Here is a 22496-nt window from a genome sequence, read left to right as displayed (position 1 = left end):
AGGGGGTTTCTCTTGCTCGTTCTGGTCTCCTACCAGGCTTCATGCAATAATTACCCTTGAGTGGTTTGACCCACTCTTCCCTACGATTCTAGACCTTGGACTTAGGTGCAGGGAACTGTAGTGCAGAGAAAACTCAATAGACCAGGTTGAATAGCACGAAATGGATGCTTTTATTATTAGACAGTTTGCAGCATTATAAAATACGTGTCATAAGCACAGATTAAAGTAACTACAAGCATGCACATATCTATAAACTTAACTCTATGGAAATGGGAAACACACGGCACATCGTAAAAGGGAAAACACATTACGATTACCCTTAACCCCCTCCCCTAGGCCTAAACTAAGTTTCGACTTGAGGAACTCGGGATCATGCTCACCACGTTCAGATTCGCGAAAAGGGGGTTCGCAGCCTTTTTGGCACAGCTTTCCGTCGTCACTTGGATTTGAAAACTTCTGGCGCAGCTTGTTTTTCTTACGCGATGAAGCAGCAGATACAGCCTTGATGAGCACTCGTCATGGATGAAAATCCGTTAAACCTGTGTCACCTTTACTGAAAGGCTGCCGAAGAACTGGATGCACATGGAGACTCTGCTACCAATGTGATGTTGTAGAATTGCACATGGAAGGTCCGTTACCGAATGGGATGTTGAGGCACTGGAGTGCTAGGCCCTGAGTGTCTTCTTCTCCGGCCTGGGTCATCAATCTCCCGATGGTCTTCCTCGGGGCGGGACGCTGGTCCCAAAAAGCTTTCTTTATGCAGTCATAATTATCCTTCTGAGGGAGTCTTCTTCTTCGGCCTGGGTCGTCGATGATCTCCTGACAAAAGTACCCGGGCCACCCTCGTCGTCTTCCCGTCGTGGCTGAGCCTTGCCTGGCCGGACACCGACCACGTTCCGAAACCGAAGTGCTGCCTTAACCGAAGAGTTGTAGAAGTTCCGAAGCGAAGCGTAGCGAAGCGTAGCGCATAACCGTGCTGAAGTGAATCGTGAAGTGAAGCATCACGCCCTGATGGACCTTTCAATCCAGTTATACCTTTTTGGGACAGTCTTATCTCCCGCCAAATCATAGTCCAGTCTTTGTAATATTTTTGGCGGGAAGAAATCTCTGCAGGGGCGCTTTGTCTTTGTAACGGGAGCCGGTGATAGCTTAACTGGCCTCCCTGGGCCGATAATGTCTTTTACTTTGTCACCGTAACTCGGTTCGTATATTGATCGGTCTGGAGATTGCCCTTGATGGCTGTTAAACGGTTTTCCTTTGTACAGTAAATGGGTTTAAGTGTTCATTCAATTGTCCGCCCATTTCTTGATGGGTCTCATCCTGTTACCCAAAACTGCCCTGTACTTAGAATCTAATTAATATGTATGCTCAGTTCCATGAGTTTCGGTTTCCCGATACTGGCTTTCGCGGGCTTACTGTCCTCAATCCACAAGCCTGTCTGGCTTGCAGTAACAGAAATCAAATGGTCCCAGAAACTGATCACGAGGTCCGGTGTCCATTTTGTATGCCCTTTTATCAAAGGTTTTTTCTGTACAAGCTTCTTTTGGTCAATAAACTGTCTTATTAACCCTATTTTCTTGTGTGATTAATTGCTGAAAATTTCAAATCTTACAGGTGTCATGCGGACACAGACCAGGGCCACACGGGCACTAACTGCTGCCACCCTCGCTGGATCAGCCAGGCATCGCCAGGGCACTCGCCGCGCAGCAGCAGCCCAGCAGTCTGTCCTTCAGCTGTTTGCTGCGCATGCTGCAGTGCTGGCCCGTGCGAGTGCCAATGTGTCAGGCGACCAGCGAGCACCTGCGATCTGCCAGGTTGCCACCATTCCTGCAGCCGACACTGCCACTCCGCCATTGCAGCTGCCACGAGCTGCTGGACAGACTGCTGCCGCCCAGCCAGAGTTGGAGCAGTCAGCAGCCGGCCACTCCAAGGCCAGAGCTGGTGCAGGCCGACACCCAAGGGCATCTGCCGTCTCGCCATCTGCCCCTCAGCAGCCTTCCCCCAGCCTTGCTGCAGCCACTGGGCTCCCATTGAGGAGGAGCAGCAGGGCGGGCAGGGGCCAGGCAAGGATGCGCAAGGCATCGCCCTCGCAGGGCAAAATGTAGAGGCATGCACAAATGCCTGGTGCTTGTTGTAAGGCCGAGACTGGTGCAGTTGTTTTTGTGTAAGCCCGAGACTGGTGTCTTTCTTTCTTTATGTAAGGCCGAGACTGGTGTCTTTCTTTCTTTATGTAAGGCCGAGACTGGTGTCTTTCTTTCTTTATGTAAGGCCGAGACTGGTGTCTTTCTTTCTTTATGTAAGGCCGAGACTGGTGTCTTTCTTTCTTTTTGTAAGGCCGAGACTGGTAGTTTTGTGTTTTTGGAGGGGGCTTCTCCACATGAGCATGTAATGTGGGAAGGGCAGAGGTTTTCAATAAATTATTGTGGTTAAATTGCAGTGTGCATGGTTTTTTGGTTAAGTCCTGGTTTCCCTGCTCGGCTGAGGGCTTGTGGAGCGGCTACATTCATCTGCTGACATTGGCACAAGCCAGTCCCTGAGAGGGGGCCTAGAACCGACGTTCAATAAGCCGGCGACGGGCGGCCCTTGCACTTTGTGCCTCCCTCCTGTGCTGGTCCTCCTCCTCCTCCTCCTCATCCTCCTCCTCAGGTGGTCCTCCAATCTCTGGTGGCAGTGGCTGAGTCCTGCGGATAGCCAGGTTGTGCAGCATGCAGCAAACGACCACGAAATGGGAGACTCGCTCCGGCGAATACTGTAGGGCTCCACCGGAACGATCCAGACAGCGGAACCGTTGCTTCAGGACGCCAATTGTTTGTTCGATGATGTTCCTGGTCGCTTGATGGCTCTCGTTGTATCTCTCTTCAGCAGGGGTGCTGGGCGCACGGAGCGGGGTCATCAGCCAGGTACACAAAGGATAGCCTTTGTCCCCGATAAGCCATCCGCGTGGGTGAGGCTGGGCCTGGAACATGTCTGCCACTAAAGTCTGTCGCAGGATGAAGGCATCGTGGCTGCTGCCTGGAAAGCGGGCATTGACAGCTAGGATGAGCTGCCTGTGGTCACACACCAGCTGGACGTTCAGCGAATGGTAGCCCTTCCGGTTGCGGTAATACTCGGCATTCTCCAGAGGTGCCCGCAAAGCCACATGCGTGCAGTCAATGGCGCCCTGCACCATGGGGAAGCCCGCGAATGCTGCAAAGCCCATTGCACGCTGTTGCTGCTTGGCAAGGGCCATGGAGAAGGAGATGAACTGACGTCTCCTTTTGAAAAGGGCATTGGTGACCTGGCGGATGCAGCAATGCACGGCGAACTGGGAGATGTTGGCAATGTCCCCAGTAGCGGATTGGAAGGAGCCGGTGGCATAGAAGTTGAGAGCCACCGTCACCTTCACTGCCACCGACAGAGATGTCCTGCTCCTCAGCTGTGGCTGCAGATCACCGCCAAGCAGCTGGCAGATCTCTGTGACCACGTCCCTTCTGAATCGCAGCCTCCGAACACACTGCTCCTCAGACATGTTGAGATAGGAGAACTGCTGGCGGTATACCCTGGGTGGGTAAGGCCTCCTTTGCCGACGCCTGTTGCCCCCTCTCCGTCTAGCCAGGGCTGCCACTCTCTCACGGCGTCTGTGAGCCCTTTGGATGTAATTGAGAAAGCCTGCGTTGACACCCATTGCAGCCCCCATAATATGCTGGCAAACAATGAGATGTCAATGAAGGCAAAGGCTAGTGGAAATCTGTGGCCTGAAGCCAGAAGTACCTGTCCGAGTGTTGGGCCAAAGCAGAAAGCTATCTACCTTGGTCTCTCTCCAAAGATCTGTTTCGCAAGAGGGAGTGCTGCGAAATGGCAGCCTTTTATATTGCAGGAGGAGTGCCCTTTAATATGCGCCCCCCGCGCCCCGCATCGGCTGAGCACCGTTCCACTTAACAGTCGCTAGGGCCGCCAGGCGCACAATGGGGCGTTGCCACTGAAGTTCCGGTTGGGGGCGCACAAAGGGCGTTGCACGAGGAAATTACGTCATGATCTGCGCGCGCAGCTGAGCGCGCGCAAAGACTTTGCGCCGCCGCTAAATCTCTAGTGAAGTTGGGGCGAGGCGCAGTTCTCGCTGCGCCCGGGCACTACCCGCCTAGCGCCCGACATCTCCTCCTCCTAAGGCGCTAACGGCTGGCGCAACCATAGAATTTCTAGGCCCTTGTTTCTGTAATGCTTATGGTAAAAGTGAAAGGAAATAACAGGGTATAGCAGAGTTGATGTATGACGTTGGACAAATGTCGTCTACAATTACAGAGCCATATGGTAGTCACCTATGGTTGAAGAGTAAGCTTATGCTAATGTGGCATGGCAGTTTGCATATCCTGCTTTAAAGGCAGCAGTGAACTGGAGGGATGCTGCATTGGTCACAACCGGGCATGTAAAGCACCCCTCGTCCTCCTCCTACTCCTCTTCCCAGGAAGATCTGCGCTGAGCCATACGGCTGCTGCTCCTCCGATTATGAGGACCAGGATGAGAGGACATAAATTTTTCCCATCCCCTTGCTATAGATTTCATTTGAGGCAACAAGCTTGCAAGTGCACAGTCAAACTGGCCTGAAATTATTCCATTCAGATCTGTCTCTCTCTCTTAGGCAGTCCCTCGGAAACGAGGATGACTTGCTTCCACATTAAAAATGAGTTCTCAGGTGACTATAGAGTCCAATGTGGGACCTACAGTCTCTGTCACAGATGGGGCAGACAGTGGTTGAAGGGGCGGGTGGGTGGGTTGCTTGGGTTGACGTACGCTGTTTGCGCTTGGCTTCCACTTGCTCCCGGCAAAGAGACTCGAGGTGTTCGGCACCTTCCCGGATGCTTCTCCTCCACTTTGCGTGGTCTTGTGCCAGGGATTCCCAGGTGTCGGTGGGGATGTTGCACTTTTTCATGGAGGCTTTGAGGGTGTCCTTGAAGTGTTTCCTCTGCCCACCTGGGGCTCTCTTGCCATGTCGGAGCTCCGAATAGAGCACTTGTTATCAGAGTCTGATATCGGGCATGCGGATGATGTGGCCCATCCATCGGAGCTGATCGAGCGTGATCAAAGCTTCGATGCTGGGGATGTTGGCCTGAGCCAGAACACTGATGTTGGTGCGCCTATCCTGCCAATGGATTTGCATGATCTTGCACAGGCAGCATTGGTGGTACTTCTCCAGTGCTTTGAGGCGCCTGCTCTACATGGTCCATGTCTGTGACGCATACAGGGGGGCGGGTATCACTACTGCTCTGTAGACCATGAGCTTGGTGCTGGATTTGAAGTCCTGGTCTACAAACACTCTCTTCCTCAGGCAACTGAAGGCTGCACTGACACATGGAAGGCAGGGTTGGACTTGGTCATCGACGTCTTCCCTTGTTGACAGTAGGCTCCCGAGGTGTGGAAAGTGGTCCACCTTGTCCAAGGCCTTGTCATGGATTTTCATAATCGGGGGGGCAGTACTGTGTGGTGGGGGCAGGTTAGTAGAGGACCTTTGTCTTACGGATGTTTAGTGTAAGGCCCATGCTCTCGTTCACTTTGGTGAAGGTGCTGACAATAGCTTGGAGTTCGGCCTCAGAGTGTGCGTAGACGCAAGTGTCATCTGCATACTTCAACGACAGAGGATAGGACGACCTTGGATCTGGGCTGGAGGCAGCGGAGGTTGAAAAGTTTCCCGTTTATTCTGTAGATTAGCTCTGCTCCAGTGGGGAGCTTACTGAGTGTGAGATGGAGCATTGCAGCCAGGAAGATTGAGAAGAGCATTGGTACGATGACACAGCCTTGCTTGACCCTGGTTCGTACGTGAATTGGGTCTGTGGTGGACCCGTTGGTTAGGATCATGGCTTGCATGTCATCGTGAAGCAGGCGGAGGGTGGTGACAAACTTTTGAGGGCAGCCGAATTTGAGGAGGACACTCCATAATCCCTCATGGTTGATGGTGTCGAAGGCCTTAGTGAGGTCAAAGAAGGCCATGTACAGCGGTTGGTGCTGTTCCCTGCATTTCTCTTGTAGTTGATGCGCGGTGAAGATCATGTCCATTGTGCCCCTTAGTCGGTGGAATCAGCATTGCGACTCTGGGAGGAGCTATTCAGCAACTGGGAGAAGGCGATTGAGGAGGATTCTTGTGATGACTTTCCCTGTGGCAGACAGCAGTGAGACTCCTCTGTAATTACCACAATCGGACTTGTCACCTTTCTTGAAGATGGTCACGATTACGGCATCTCTGAGATCCCCTGGCATGCACTCCTCCTTCCAAATAAGAGAAGTTAGTTCATGTATTCGTGCCAATAGTGCTTCTCCGCCATGCTTTAGTGCCTCGGTGGGATTCCACCTGCTCCTGAGGCCTTGTTCTTTAGTTGTCGGATACTCTTTTCAACCCCATGCCGGGCTGGGGTTGTGCTGAGGTGGTGGCAGGTAGCATGCTGCAGGATGGAGTTGAGGACACTCATATCGAAGACAGAGTCTCGGTAAAGGAGATTTTTGAATTGCTCCTTCCAGCAGGCAATGACTGCTTCTCTGTCCTTGATGAGTACCTCTCCGTTCTTGGCCTGCAGTGGGGTAGGACCTTGGGTGCTTGGGCCATAGCTGGTCTTGACTGCGCTAAAGAATCCACGCATATCGTGGTTGTCAGCTAACTGCTGGATCTCCTGCACTTTCTCCACCCACCATCTGTTTTTTAGGTCGCGAGGTTTTTGTTGGACCTCGGCCTTCAGGCGTCTGTCGAGCTGTTTTCATGCTCTCGAGTTCTGTTGCTGTTTCCAGGTCAGGAATGCCTTATTAGCTCCTGGATCTCCTGGTCATTCTCGTCGAACCAGCCTTGGTGTTTACTGGTCGAGTGACCGAGCGTCTCTTCACAGGTGCTGATTAAGCAGGCCTTGAGTGCAGACCAGGTGCTGTGGACACTCTGGGAAGGATTTTCATTGGGCCTTGGAGGCAGAATTGGAGGCATGTGGGGGGTTAAAATCTCAAAATCGGGGGGCACGAAACCATCCCGCCCCCAACCCGCCTCCATGCCAGTTTCAAAGGAGGCGGCTACCCGACCTGTGCTGGGATCCGCCTCTCTGAGGCGGGAAGGGGATTAGTGCCAATTAACTGCCTGTTAACAGGTAGTTAACAGGCAGTTTTTAGCCTAATCCCTATTTTTATTCCTGAAGTGTGAGATTCCCTCATCTCACCGGCACAAAAAGCAGAATGGCCGCGAGCTGTCAAAAGTTGCAGCATTCAGCTTTCTGTTCTGGAGAGATCTCTAAATCAGCCTGAGAGGAAGGAATTAACTTAGTGTACAGATTGTCAGTGTTTGACAGCTTCAAAAGCTCTTGACAGATGAAATGTCAATCTGAGACGTCACCTTGCCGGGTGGGCTCAACAAGGTCAATCAAGTGAAAATCGCGTGGTTTGGCCACAACTCGATGGAGGTGGGACTACAACCCCGAAAGTTGTAGTCCCGCCTCCTACACGCATCCAGAATCAAAATCCAGCCCTCTGTGTCTCTGAATCACTGGGAGTCGTCAGGTTGGTTGTGAGGTGCAGGCTTTCTTAGCAGGGTCTTTGAGTGCTCCAGTGTTGATTTTCCTGCAGCATTGCTTCTGTTGCAGCAGCTGTTTTGGGGCTACGTTGATGGAGATGACAGAGTGGATTAGGCGGTGGTCTGTCCAGCAGTCGTCAGCTCCTGTCATGGCATGGGTGATGCAGATGTCCTTGCGGTCCATCGCTCGGACGATGACATAGTCCAGCAGATGGCAGTGCTTGGAGCGAGGGTGTTGCCATGAAGCCTTGTACTTGTCTCTCTGATGGAACAAGGCGTTGGTTATGTCAAGGCCCTGTTCTAAGCATTTTGTCAGGAGGAGGGTGCCGTTGGAGTTGGCTTCTCCTACCCCCTCTCTGCCGAACACACCTCCCCAGAGGTCTATGTCCTTTCCAACTCTGGCGTTGAAGTTGCCAAGGAGGGGACTCGGGACAGGGATTGTTCGAGGCTGGAGAATTCCTCTTTGGTCTCGTCTGTGGCTTCCCGTGTTGGGGCATACGCACTGGTGACTGTAGCGCACTGGTTCTGGGCTAGGGTGAGCCATAGAGTCATGAGGCATTTGTTTATTCCACAAGGCTAATTCAACTAGCTAATTTTTTATGGCGAAGCCTGCCCGATGGAGGCGGCATTCTTCTTCAGGTTTGCCTTTCCAGAAGAAGGTGTAACCATCGCCTTGCTCCTTGAGCTGGCCTTCCCCTGCCTGCTGGGTGTCGCTTAGGGCAGCGATGTCTATGTCGAAAAGTCTGAGCTCCCGCGCAATGATAGTAGTACGGGGTTGTCCATGAGGGTCCTGACGTTCCAGGTCCCGAAATTCATTTTAAAGGGTGGAAGATGCCTGTGCGTGAATTCTTTTAACGTGGGGTGGCTGTTGCACACCAGCTACCACACAGGCTTGACAGAGCAAGGTCTTGGTCCAATGGCAAGGGGATCCAAGACAGTTGGAGACCAGGCTGTGCTACATGCTATTTTCATAATGGTTTCCCATTTCCATTCAGATCACACTGCAGATGGGTGTCAGCTTGAACAGTCAGAAGGTCAGTAGATGTGCAAAATCTTATCCCATACCTACAACAGCAAAGTTGTTGCATTTGAATGTCAGCCATGTTTCAGGGGCGCTTTTAAAGCGCTCCACCAATGAATACACATCATGTCATCCAACAACTCATCTCCTTGAACCTGGCCTGTTTCTGACAAGATGGGAAACAGGAGCCAGAAGCACGAAAATGGCATTAGCAAGGCAGTTAACAGGCTCTTAACTGCCTTAACCACCGGTTCCAGGCAGATCAGTTTGGGAGCGGCTGAACAGACACTCACAAAAATCGGGTGGGGGCGGGTTGTAGGTGGTTTGGTTGGCTGAAGACGTTTTTTTTGATTTTCCCTACAGACCTGCCTCGAAATGTGCCACCTCAGGGCTATTAAAATCGAGGCCAAAGTCGATAATGGTCTTTTCCATGTGTTATCTGCTTTAGCTCATACCGCTGCTTAAATAATGACAGTGATCACAGAGGATGGGTCAGAGTGGATGTTGGGAAAAATGATGTAGGAATGTTAGCCAATCCAACCCAACCCCATTTAAATGCGATGGGTTGCGTTCTGGGCGGGTGGGATTGTAGACTGATGGGTTTCCAGGAGGAGAATCTTGCTGCAACTGTGTGCATCAATATTTCAGCACGAGTACATACTGTGCCATTTTACTGGTTTTGACACCACAACACCATTCAAAAAAAAGGGACAGTAAAAAGATGGAAAATCCAGCTGCTTATTTTACTAACATTTTTTTAAGTTGAAACAAATCCAATCAACTATCCTTTGCCTCCACCCTGAAAAAACAGACATATTTTGTTTCCCAGGCAACAGCATCTTTGTGTCCAGTTTGTAAGTTGACTACACTACCTGAAGCTAAACCTGACCTTAGAAGATCAAGCAGTGCAGAATCAATTGGACACTGACAGTGACAGATTATTTCAAAGGGCAGCATGTTCATAGTTGATTTTGAAAAATAATGTAGAAAAGGCAATGCAATGTTTTGTTGTCTGAGAAAACAGAAAACCTGCCAAATTCAACAATTAACTGGTTAAAAATCGATACATGATAGAAAATAATGGAATAAATATCCAGTTTCTTCAATAAGCAAGGCAGGCCTTATGTAAGAAGTGTTTGGCCACATTTGAAATGAAAAAGCAAGCAGTATATGAATAGGAAAAAAATTAATTCAAAGAAATTAGAAAATGCAGAAGCATAGTTGTATGTGAAAATAAGAGAATTAATCTAGTGAAATAGTAATAACAAACATTAAAATAGAAAAAAATAAGGGCAAGAGCAAAGCATGTTTTATTTTTCAAGGAAGAGGTGACCCCCTCTTTTTTTTCCAAGTTATTTTCCATGGCATCTCAAAACTGCACATCATTCCTAGCCACAGCCTTGGACTGAAATGGTGTTGATGGATGTCTGTCCTTTGATTTTTCCTCAGCCATGGCTCAGTGGGTAGCACTCTTCGCCTCTGAGTCAGAAGGTTGTGGGTTCAAGTCCCACTCCAGGGACTTAAGCACATAAAGCTAGGCTGACACTCCAGTGCAGTGCTGAGGGAACGCTGCACTGTCGGAGGTGCCGTCATTTGGATAAGACGGTTAAACCAAGGCCCTGTCTGCTCTCTCAGGTGGATGTAAAAGATTGCACGGCACTATTTCGAAGAAGAACAGGGGAGTTATCTTGCTTTCCATTTCCTGCTTTTTTCCAGTTCTGACGAAAGGTCTTCGACCTGAAACGTTAACTCTGTTTCTCTCTCCACGGATGCTGCCTGACCTGCTGAGTTTTTCCAGCGTTTTCTGTTGTTATTTCGGATTTCCAGCATCCACAGTATTTTGCTATTGAGTTATCCCCGGTGTCCTGGCCAATATTTATCCCTCAACCAACATAACAAAAACAGATTATCTGGTAATTATCACAGTGTTGTTTGTGGGACCTTGCTGTGCGCAAATTGGCTGCCGCGTTTCCCACATTACAACAGTGATTCCACTTCAAATAGTACTTCATTGGCTGTAAAGTGTTTTGAGACATCCGGTGGTCGTGAAAGGCGCTATATAAATGCAAGTCTTTCTTTTTTTCTTTTCTTTCTCCATGCGGAATCAACCAGCTTCTGCTTGGCACTTCCCCGCAGTGATCTGGCTGAGAACAGCAACTGAGCCGGTCCAGGTTCACTGCGCGGATTCCCCCGCTCTCTGTTACTTCTTCCTGCAAATGCACTCATGAGAAAAATATTTTGAAAGATAGAGTCAAGAATTTTTTTTAATTACTGAAGAGAGGGGAAAATAAAGGTGGGGGAGAAAAGCAACAAGAACATATTTGAAAAGGGGAAGAATGATAAAATTCAAGAATGTAAAAGAAAAATATGTCACTTCTAATTGAACTAATAAGAAATAAAAGGTGGGATCTAAAGGAAATGATAAACTGAAGCCAAACAATCATGTCAAGTAATCACAATCAACATTTTGTCAGTTCCTTTCATCTCCCCCTCTGTCCAGCATTGTTAGTAGCTATGGTGCTCAAGCTGTGATTTGCTGATTCCTAAATTTCATCTAGATGTCCACGATATTTAATGTTTCCATGCTTATGCCTTTGTGGCACCACAGTAATGACAGAAGAGTACTGAAAATATATAATTGTTTGAAGACAGAAAAAATAGATGGCCTACAACTAAATTCAGTCAGTAGTTACTATGTACATCACAGCACCATTATCACTTTGGCAAAAGTCACTGATGACACCCTGAGTGAAGATGAATGTTGCTTTTTGTGGTGAAAATTTTTCTGGGCCCATTTTCAGCAGCACGCTCCTCAACCAGGAGGCCTGAGGCTGACCCTAAATTGGGCCTTTGGCCTTATTTCAATAAGTGTGATGAGCTGCCAGCACCTGTTGCACCGCCACAGGCAGCTCACACATTTCAGCTTTTTGAATTTCGAGTCGCTTGACTGTACAGCAGCAGTCTTAATCTAAGTCTGTGGGGATGGGGGTGGGCAGCAGGGGCTGATCACAATACCACAGAATCAGGAGGAGCACTCCAGCTACTTCTAGCTCCACAGGAACGTTTTTTATATATCAAGAAAAGCAGTGGGCCTAGTACCGACCCTTGGGGAACACCACTGTATATCTTACTACAGTCCAAAAAACAAACGTTCACCACTACTCTCTGTTTCCTGTCACTTAGCCATGCAGCCACTGCCCTTTTATTCCATGGGCTTCAACTTTGCTGGCAAGCTTACTAGGTGGCACTTTGTGGAACGCCTTTTGGAAATCCATATACACCACGTCAACCGCATTGCCCTCATCAACCGTCTCTGTTACCTCATCAAAAAACTCGATGAAGTTGGTTAAACATGATTTGCCTTTAACAAATCCGTGCCGGCTTTCCATAATTAATCCACACTTGTCCAAGTGATTGTTAATTTGTCCCTGATTATTGTTTCTAAAAGCTTCCCCACTACCGAGGTTAAACTGACTGGCCTTTAGTTGCTGGATTTATCTTTATATACTTTTTTGAACAAGGGTTTAACATTTGCAATTCTCCAGTCCTCTGGCAGCACCCCTGTTTCTAAGGAGGATTGGAAGATTATGGCCAGTATCTCCGCAATTTCTTCCTTCACTTCCCTCAGCGTCCAAGGATGCATCCCATCCAGTCCTGGTGAATTATCTATTTTAAGTACAGCCAACCTTTGTATCTTTATAGATGGAGAATAGGATTGTAATATCCATTTTTCATTTATTTGAGCTGAATCGTTCAGTATCACTGATGCCATATGCATAACAATCTCTTGCTCACTTCTCACTCCTTTACATTTTCAATGTGCTTCTGTGGTGGAAAATAAAAACCACAGACTTAAAAGAGAATAATTAATCTGACAAACAGAAAAGGAGGTATCCTCAAGAGTTTAGCAGTAAATGAAGATCTAATAGATGTGGAGGATTAGAGATCTCACAAGGGGGAAAAATAAGCCTCTGTAGAGAATGAACTGATGCTTTGCCACATGACTGCATATATTAAAGCTCAGTCCAAAAAGTTGTTATAGCATATGTGTTGAAGCAATTTAGTTCAAGAACAAAGTAACAAATCAATGTGAAACGTAAATAGAAAATGGACAGAGAGCAGATGATGGTCTGTGGAAGTCTGTGATGCTAAAGATGGTTTTAGTGACTTATTCTCAAGAATACAAACACAAGCAGTGACTCAGTCTCAGGAATATATTTTGTATCCGAGTCATAGAGCATAGGTATAAGACCGTGACATGGTGGGCGCTATTATTCAGCTGTTATTCAAGGTCTAGCTCTGTGGGCTGCCAAGGCAGATTGACAGACACAAAGAAGAGCAGGTCTGACAAAGGCCAAAAATAATAGTGAGGTTAGCTGGAAGTGGCCTCTGGGCAGTGTTATGATTACTTCTGCACTAAAAGCTTCAGACAATCTTGGTTACAAACGCATTGGGCTGGATTTTCATTGAGGAGTCGGGTAGGAGGTAAGACAACTACTTTCAGGGTTGTAGTCCCGCCTCCATCGAGTTCTAGCCAACCCACGTGATTTTCACTTGATTGACCTTGTTGAGCCCGCCCAGCGGGCTCAGCAGGCCAATTAAGGGCCACCCGGCAACAGGTGACGTCACAGATTGATATTTCATCTGTCAAGACCTTTTGACAGATGAAATATCAGCGTTTCACAGCTGTTTGAAGCTGTCAAACACTGACAATCTGTGCTCCAAGTGAATTCATTCCTGTCAGGATGATTTAGAGATCAGCTGAATGCTGGAACTTTTGACAGATCGCAGCCATTCTGCTTTCTGTGCCGGTTAGATGAGGGACTCCCGAGATCTGAGGGAAAGAAGGCCGTAAAGGTATGTAAATGTAAGTAAAACTTCTTTAAACACTTTAAACACACCAAACACACTTACCTCTGCACTCATGCACCCATCACTCACCTGAACACCGGACATCTCGACCCCTCCAAGCCCTTCAGCCTGACGGCCCGCCTCGCTAACTTGGCGTGGTTTGGAGCTGTCGGGAATCCCACATTTCAAAAGTGAAAATAAGGATTAGGTTAAAAACTGCCTGTTAACTACCTGTTAACAGGCAGTTAATTGGCACTAATCCCCTTCCCGCCTCGGGGAGGTGGATCCCAGTGCGGGTCGGGTACCTGCCTCCTTTGAAACTGGCATGGAGGCAGGTTGGGGGAGGGATGGGTTCGTGCCCCCCGATTTTGGGATTTTAACCCCCCACACGCCTCCAATCCCGCCTCCACAGCCCAATGAAAATCCTGCCCATTGAGTCACATTTGCACCCCATGGGTGTGGCTCCACAATGGGAGCATGCGTTTGTGAAATTTACCCCAAGTAACCACTTTTTGAAGCTCAACTTGCCACAGACTGGGTGTCTGGCACAATTTTCACAAGCTACAATTAATTATTGTTCAAATGTTGTGATGCCTAAGCTTTTCTAATCGATGATATTGAAAAAATATCTGCAGGCTCTAAGATTTGAACAGTTTTGACACTGGCCATGATAATCCATGGGCTGTGATCCCAGTGGTTACACCCGCATTGTACCCTCCAGCTTTGACCTCACCAAAGGGTTTCAGTGGGAGGGTACATCATTTGCAATGCAGCCAACGGGTACTTCAGTTGCAATGGAACTAATGGACACCTGCACCATGTGGCCAGAAGGTCCGATGACTGCCCGCCATCAAGGATTGCCCAGGCCTTCTCCCCTCAAGACTCCATTCAGCTTCCCTTCGGCCCCCATGTATGAGGTGATGATGCTAATTATTTTAAATAATAATATTTTTGGGGGATCCAGGCTGCTCCCCTCACCTGGTTCCTGCTTCACATTGAGCCCCATTTGCACCTATCTGCATGCTGGCTCATTTTACCTTTCTTGGCAGACTATCTCTAATAATACACTGGTTCCCTGCTGAGCCAGGGAAGCAGGAGCTTCTAGTGTCGGGAGTCCTTGCCCCAGCCCCACCACTCCTTCTGCCCCCTTGGCGTTATTGATCTTGGAAAGGGCGAGTGGAGTTTCCACGCCTGATGAGGCCAACTGGGAAGAGATGGCAGGGATCCAGTGTAACTGGCAGCAGTTTGGATGAGGGCAGCAACTGTTGATTTAGTGAGAGCAACAATGGACAGTTTTAAGTTCAGCAGAAGATATAGGCCCAGAAATTTGTCCGCACCCATTGCACGAGGAACAGGGCCCATTCCCTGCATCTGAATGGTGAGGTCCGAGGCTCCCCATATATAGGGCCTTAAGCCTCATTATGGTGGAGCCAGCGCAGTCTCAGAGCCCGCTGACAAAGTGCAATAAAAATTCTGGCCTCTGCTGGTATAAGTGGGCCTGGGGGTTGGGACCAGGAGCGGGGTGATACCAGGGGTCAGGGCCGGAATCAGGGGAGAGCGGGGATCAGGGCTGGGAGATTGAGCGCAGAGATGGGAGCTGGTGAGGTCGGGATTGGGAGAGATCGGGGGCCAAGGCCAAAACTGGCGGCAATGGAAGGGGGAGCAGCAGCGATGTGGGAAGGTGCCGGCGGCGATCAGTTCCTTGAATGTGGAGTTACTTACCTTCTTGGTTGGCAGGTGATTCCTAGGCTTGGTTTCCCTGAGTGCAGCCAGCGATGGTGCCTCAGGGCAAACCAATGTTGGAGAGTGGACCTGAAACAGGGATTAGGCCCTTTAATTGCATATGCAAAAGGCATAACGCCTGCTTCAGGCGTGGGTAAAGGACTTCTTTTTTTTCCTTACCAAATATGGTGGTGCACTTCCAATAGTGCTTTAGGGTCTTTTAGGGGCATCTGAACAAGCAGATGGGGACATGGTTATGTCTCATGCAAAAGACAGCACCTCCAACAATGCAATTGTCCCTCATTACTGCATTAACGTGTCAGACTAGATTGCAAACTAGCATACTGGATTGGAAGTTGAACCCATAATCTTCTGACTCAGAAATTACAGTTGCACCAACTAAGCAAAGACATGGAAGGCAAAATGAGAGCAATGGCTTGCATGTAGTGCAGTATATTTACAGTCTGAGGATCTCAGATAGGGCTCTGGTTCTGAACATTGTTTGCTGCTCAAGGAGCTGAAAGAGAAGACATTGAATTTGGAGAGTAGGACATACACATCTACCCCATCGAACCCCTACATCATTTTAAAGACCTCTATCAGGTCACCTCTCAATCATCTCTCTTTTTGAGAAAAGTAGCCCAGCCTGTTCAGTCTTTCCTATTACAGGTAGACTACCTTTTATCCGAACTTCCGAAAACCGAAACCCTCTAAAAACCGAAGGTTTTTTCGTTCAGCGTAAGTCGTGCGCACGACATGACCAGAGTGGCGCACGACTTACGTTGAGCAGAGGGTCAGCGTAAGTCGTGCGCACGACCCCGACCCCCGCCGACGACCCCCCGCGGACCCCCGCTGACCCCCCCACCGACCCCAACTCCCGCCGACCCCCCCGCGGACCCCCGCCGACCCCCCCGCCGACCCCGACTCCCGCCGACCCCCCCGCGGACCCCCGCCGGCCCCCCCCGCCGACCCCCCCGCCGACCCCGACTCCCGCCGGCCCCCCCGCAGACCCCCGCCGACCCCCCCCGCGGACCCCCGCCGACCCCCCCGCGGACCCCCCGCGGACCCCCGCCAACCCCGACTCCCGCCGACCCCCCCCGCGGACCCCCGCCGACCCCCCCGCTGACCCCCCCACGGACCCCTGCCAACCCCCCCGCCGACCCCGACCCCCGCCGAACCCCCGGCCGTCCCCGACCCCCGCCGACCCCCCGCCAACCCCCACCGCCGACTCCGACGTCCCCCACCCCCGACCCCCCGTGGACCGCCCCCGCGGACCCCCGTCGACCCCCCCGCCGACCCTGACCCCCGCCAACCCACTCCCGACAAATTTCCCAGTCTTATAAAATACCTTCCGAAATCCGAAATTTTCCGAAAACCGAAACACGGCTGGTCCCGAGGTTTTCGGACAAAGGATAGTCTACCTGTATCCACTAATTAAGACAGCGTGTCGGCTGACAGTTCAAAAACTTTTTGTAAAGCAGCAAATATATTGTCAGCTGTTTTATTTTTGTGCCAAAAACATTTGTTCTCACAGAAAAGTGATAGTAAAATCAAAGGTTGCTAACTAACTGGGTACATTGATACAGATACAGAGAAAGTGAAAGAATAGGGAAAGAAGGGTACATTTTTCACTTTTGTGGTAACAACTAAGCTTAGTAGAGGTGTGTTATCTGATATTTTGTGCCCCACCTATGGTGCAATTTGGCATTTTGTTTAAAAGCTAGCAGACCTCCAGTGCCATTGGTCACTGATTAACTGGGGCGTGGAGTACCGTTTCTCATTTTAACTGCAGCCTCATTCTGGGATGCCAGATTTTCTGTTCCTGATCTGAAGCAGCAGCCTCACTGGTTTCAGATAAGAAAGTAAAGCGAGGCCACATCTGCCTGTTCAGGTAGATATAAAAGATCCTGTGCACTATTAATGGAGAGCAAAGATTTCACCAGGTGTCCAGGCCAACATTCCTCCCTCAATCAACAACTACCAAAGCAGATTAATTGGTCATTCATTTATTTTGCTGTTTGTGTGCAAATTGGCTGCTGGATTTGCTTACAAAACAACACTGAATGCATTTCAAATGTAATTTGTTGATTGTGAAGTGCTTTGGGAGATGCTGAGGGCATTAAACACACATTATAAATGCAAGCACTTTTTTTCATCGCTTTCTGACTCAGATGCCAGAATCCCTCCACTGAGCTGTTCCTGGAATCTGAATGAATGAAAAAGAAGAAAACTGGCAGATGTTCAAATAAGAAAACTGATGAACGTGCAATCACAGACTGGAGTTATACTGCAGCTAGTGCCAAGCTCAAGTGATATGAGATGGGCTCCTGTAGGGGGTCTCCCGTCTATTGGTTGACCTGACTACAGACACATACAGGCATTTCGGTGCTGCCACATTTCTGAAAACACTTTACAACATTGCATAGTGTCAGCTGTGGCTCAGTGGGTAGCACTCTCTCGATGGGAGGGGCCAGGAGTGAACAGGTGCTGCTGGGTGCTTGATTAATGCAGGGAGTTGGAGTGAGTTTGGAAAAAGTTGGTGGTGGGCTTTATGGTTTTGTTCAGGTTTTAGGGCCTTTGGATCCATAAACTGCAGCAGATGGCTGCTGAGGGGTCCAGAGTGCCAGGCACCTCAGAGGACAATGCTCCCAGGATGAATTTAATCAGGGGAGAAAATGTTGGGGGAAGGGAGAAAAAAGGCATAAAGATTTGGGCCGGGACCCCAGGAGATTTAGAAAAGAAAACACGGTGGTGGTTCAGTGCGAGGATAAGGAGATACGGGCTTTGGATATTATACATGAGGACTGTGGCGAGGGAACTGCTTTGCCTGCTGACTGAACCGAATGTTGGGTTCGAGGTGACGGTCAGTGGCTGGGAGGAGGTGGAAAGACTTTTAATAAGTTTGAAGGTTGGAGATAGGTTCTTGGATTTATCTCTGCTATATTTTGAAGAGCTGGTGGTCTCATTCTTGAACCTGTCAGTTTATATAAAGGGCAATGTGCTAATAAAAAAGTTGGATTCATGGGACATTAAAATTTGCTTGGCAATAAAGAGGAGATACTATCCAGGAACGCAGGTAGCAGATGGAACCCATTACGTTAAGGTGCGGTTCCCAGAGGGGGTGAAGTCACTGCCGTATAGCATGAAATTTGAGACAATGGAAGGAGTGCAGTACTTCCGGGTACTGCATGATAACCAGGTGGAGGTTTATTATTATTGTCTTGGACACGACCATCTTGTAAGAAGCTGTCCAGACGTGTATTGTTATAACTGCGGCGAGTCTGGACACATCACTCGGAGCTGCAAGGTGGAGAGCTGTGGGGTGTGTCACAAATACCCCACCCACTGTGATTGTGAGGTAGAAGGAAGCCCCTTGAGTGATGAGGAGATGGGAGAAGGAGCAGGAGGTGTGAGTGGAGCAGCAGGAGGAGCGAAGCAGGCGGAGGACACAGCTGGTGAATGGAAGGAGAAAAGAGCGCAGGAAGAGGCAGAAAATTACGGAGCAGAGAACAAGATGGAGATGGTGGAAAACACACCAAGTACAGTGGAAAAGGACAAAGACAGCGGAAGGCAGCACGGGTCAAGGGCAGAGTCATGCATGGCTTGGCTTTCCCTAAGGAATCTGGTGTCCACAGGGGGAGAGAAGGCAGGAGCGGGGTAAGTGTAAGTACTCCAAAGAAAGATGGGAAGTCGGACATCTTGGGGAGCAGGCGGGGGCAAGACAAGGAGAGAGCGCAAGAGGCAGGAGCCTTAAAGGGGCAGCAGGAAGGGAGCAGGGAGATAAAGGCACGAGAAGGGAGTAAGATAGGTGCAGATGCACCATTGTCCCAGAGAGAGAGGAAAAGGGGCGCAAGGGTAAGCGGTGGAGATGAGGCCAAAGGGAGTGGCACTGCTGGAGAAACCGTGATAGCATGAAGACTCTCTAAAGGGAGATTATGGGCTCGATTTTGCCAGGCCCAAGGAGGTGGGATTGGAGGCGTGTGAGGTGGTAAAATTACAAAAAATGGTGGGCGGGCATGATCCCACCAGCATCCCACCTCCGAGCAGTTTTCCCAAATGCGTGTTTTCTGAACCCGTTTCCATCACGCCTCCAAGAGGCGGGATAGGCCCTTAAGGCCATTAACAACCACTTAATTGCCTCTATAATCCCATTTTGAGAGGCCTTTCTGATTTTACCACGTTTCCCACGTCATGCACGTATCCTGTAGGAACACGCCAGTGAATCCTGGCAGCCTCACAAGCGGACTGCTTACTAACAGCTGCAGCTCCATCATTAAAAAGGAGTTTTCAGCAATCATCAGTTGCAGGTGGCAGAACTTTGCTCTCAGGTCTGCGGGAACATTTACCAGGCATACCCATTGTTGTGGAAGTTTGGAGCCTGACACCCATCTCCAGTGTGATCTCCTGGAAAACTCCTCTCACCACCTTGACTGAGCGCTTCCTCAACTGAGGCATATACCAGAAGCATGGGAACCATTTATTTCCTTTCCTCCTGGACATCAGATTCGGATGAAGACCAGCCGTGGCAGCAGCAGAACCATGAACAACAGCACCACCAACAGCAGCAGCAACAACAGGAGTGCCAAGCTGCTGCTCACCCACCTGAAGCTGCACAGGCCAGAATGTGCCAGCGCGCGACTGCATTGCTGCCCGGGATGTAAGGGACGCACTCATCTTGGCCAGATTTGCTTAGCCTGCACAATCAAACACTTTTGCCTCGCATCTTCTTTTCAGACCATCGACAATGGCCAAGAACCTGCAGATTCCTATAACTCTCACCACCATACTGACAAGTGCAAGTCACCCTAAGCCCTCAATGTGGAAAGTCCCATTAGCGAAATGACACACGCCATAACTACAGCAGTTTGCCATCAGAATTTTTTATGACAATGAGCAACTGATGGCTTTTCAAAATTAAACACAACATTACACCCAAGTGACTACCCTTGTGACTATTTGTGCATTATCTTCCTCTTACGCGAGCTCCTACGTGATGCTTCCCCTGTGGCTTCAGCAGATGTGGAAGCCCCTTGCTCACTTTCTTGCTGCTCCTGTCTCAACACCTTTGGCGGGTGTCCTCCGGGGTTCCGAACCTGTGAGGACTCGGCAAAAGTCTCCTGCTCCTACGGCTGTGCAGGGGTTGAGACGCCAATCTCAGTTGGGTGGGGACTGTGGTGGGGCTCTGACTGAGGGCTCTGCAGTGGCATGGCCATGTGAACGCTTGGACAGGAGCCCCCACTTCCTTGTTGTATGCCACCAATATCCCTCTCAGGGGTCAGCCCCACTTCAGAGCTAGCAAGTGCCTGGACAGCACCTTGCTGCACTGCAGGGGGGCCATGAGGACCCGTTTCTGCACTGGAATTCCTACTCCAGAGGACTTGCATGAAGGTCTGGTTTGTTTTGCTCAATATCTGACCGTCGCTCCTCAAGAGATGTCAGTCTATTCTGAACAATTACCATGTTTTCCATACCCTGGCGACTAAGCTCCTCCATGGACGTAGCCATCCTCTCCTCTACGGTAGCAAGCTTTACCATGGAGGTAGCCATCCTTTCCAAGGAGGTTTCCATCCTTTCCGTGGTGATGCATTCATGCACCAACGCCTCCACAAAGGCTCTACTCATGTTAGCGATGGACTCCTCCATTCGCTCCACACTCGCAGCGACCATGAGACAAAACCTGCCAGAGACTCCTGTACCTGTTCCTGGAGTTCCAGCACCGCACGCCATCTGGATGGACCCAGAGGCACAGGGTCGACATGCAGCGGAGCTGAGCTGGGAACATTCTCTCCACTGCGACGAGGACTCTCCACTGCCGTCCCTGACTCCACCATCTGCTGATGCTCACTTGTGAGCTGTGATACACCAGGTGACACCTTTACTCTATGTCACGAAGGTCCCACCGAGGTGTGAGTGTCTGCGCTGGCGCAGGGTGTGCTTAATTCTGCTGACGGAGTGCCCTCAGAAGTTGCAGCACCCTCTGAGGAGTCCGGAAGCTCAGGCTCTTCTTCCTGGACAGTGGGGACGGGGGCTCTCGAAGGTCCTGTGGGGGTGTAAAGGAAAGAGTTAGAGATGTGAGGTAAAGGTTGCATGTACATTGAATTATGCAGATGATCATAAGTCCATCTGTTAGAGCATCAGATTCATTATCAGTCACTCATGCAACGTCAATGAGAGAGATGCCAAACTATTCTGTCACCAGCTTGCTGTGATGCGCCCGCCTGTCTGTCCCCCACTTGGGAATCCTCCTCGATCCCGGCAATATCCAGGGCTGCCTCCTCCGAGGTGGTGAGCTGGGCTACTGAGGGTGGCCCTCCTCCTGTCCTCGCTCTTTCCCTGTTATCGTGGGCTCTCTTTTCCTGCAATGAGGGACACAAATGGAGTTTGAGTGAGAATGAAGGAGTGAGTGTAGAGAATCCATAGCATAGATGCTTAGAAGGCGACAAAGGACCCTCCCTGTGTTTTGTAAGTTGTTGTCATTGTGTCACAGTGATAGGGAGTGTGAGGGCTGCATGATCGAGTAATTAAGTGAATGTGACCATAGAGAGAGAAGGAATGGGTAAGGGTGTCAGTGTCAAGTGGGATGTGGAGGAAGAGGATGGCAAAGCAGAGTGCTGGTGAGGAGAGGCAATGGGGATGAGATTGAGGATGATGAGAAAGTCATACTCACATTTCCTGTGCGGAGAAGGTCATGAAACCTCTTCCTGCACTGCAGCCAGATTCTGTGGCACATAGAGATGGCATTGACCTCCTGGGCCACTTGCAGCCACACAGCTTTAGTCTGTTGTGGTGGCTTTTTTCTCCCTGAGGAAGGGAAGAGCACTTCCTTATTAGATCTTGCTCCCTGCACCAGAGCTTGGAGGGAGGGCTCATCAAAGCGAGGTGCACACTTTTGCTTGCTGGTGGACATGGTAGGTAAATGAAGTCCTTCATACAATGTCCAATGCATTTCCAGCCTCCAGAAGATGCAAGGCAGCTTGCAGGCCTTAAACCCAGCAGCACTGATGACGTCATCGGAGGCGACTTTCAGCATGGAAAGACTAATTGGGCCAGGGGTTCCCACACACTGGAAATCAAGTGCCCAATTAGGGGAAAATGGCACTTTTTACCCACTTCACATCGGAGTTGGGGTCCTGACATGAAAACCACCTGACATGCCCCAGCCCGACCCCAATGGCAAAATCGAGCCCCATGTATCTGACGGGGAGCAGGGATGGGAGGCTCGAGAGTGAGGAGTCAGAGGGGGACAGAGACATGGAAGTGGATGGTAGGATGGCATCGTGTGGAAAGTGTTATGTATTGTGTGTTCTCCTCCCACCTGTGGTGGCGCTGTCACAGCAGATAAATGGTTGGGTGTTCTCTTGGTTAAGTTTAGCTCTCTTTGTTCGGAAC

This window comes from Somniosus microcephalus, chromosome 1, assembly GCF_052327205.1.
Source record: "Somniosus microcephalus isolate GS21.2 chromosome 1, FLI_Smic_1.0, whole genome shotgun sequence".
NCBI lineage: Eukaryota > Metazoa > Chordata > Chondrichthyes > Squaliformes > Somniosidae > Somniosus > Somniosus microcephalus.
Note: the sequence above shows the minus strand (reverse complement) of the source record.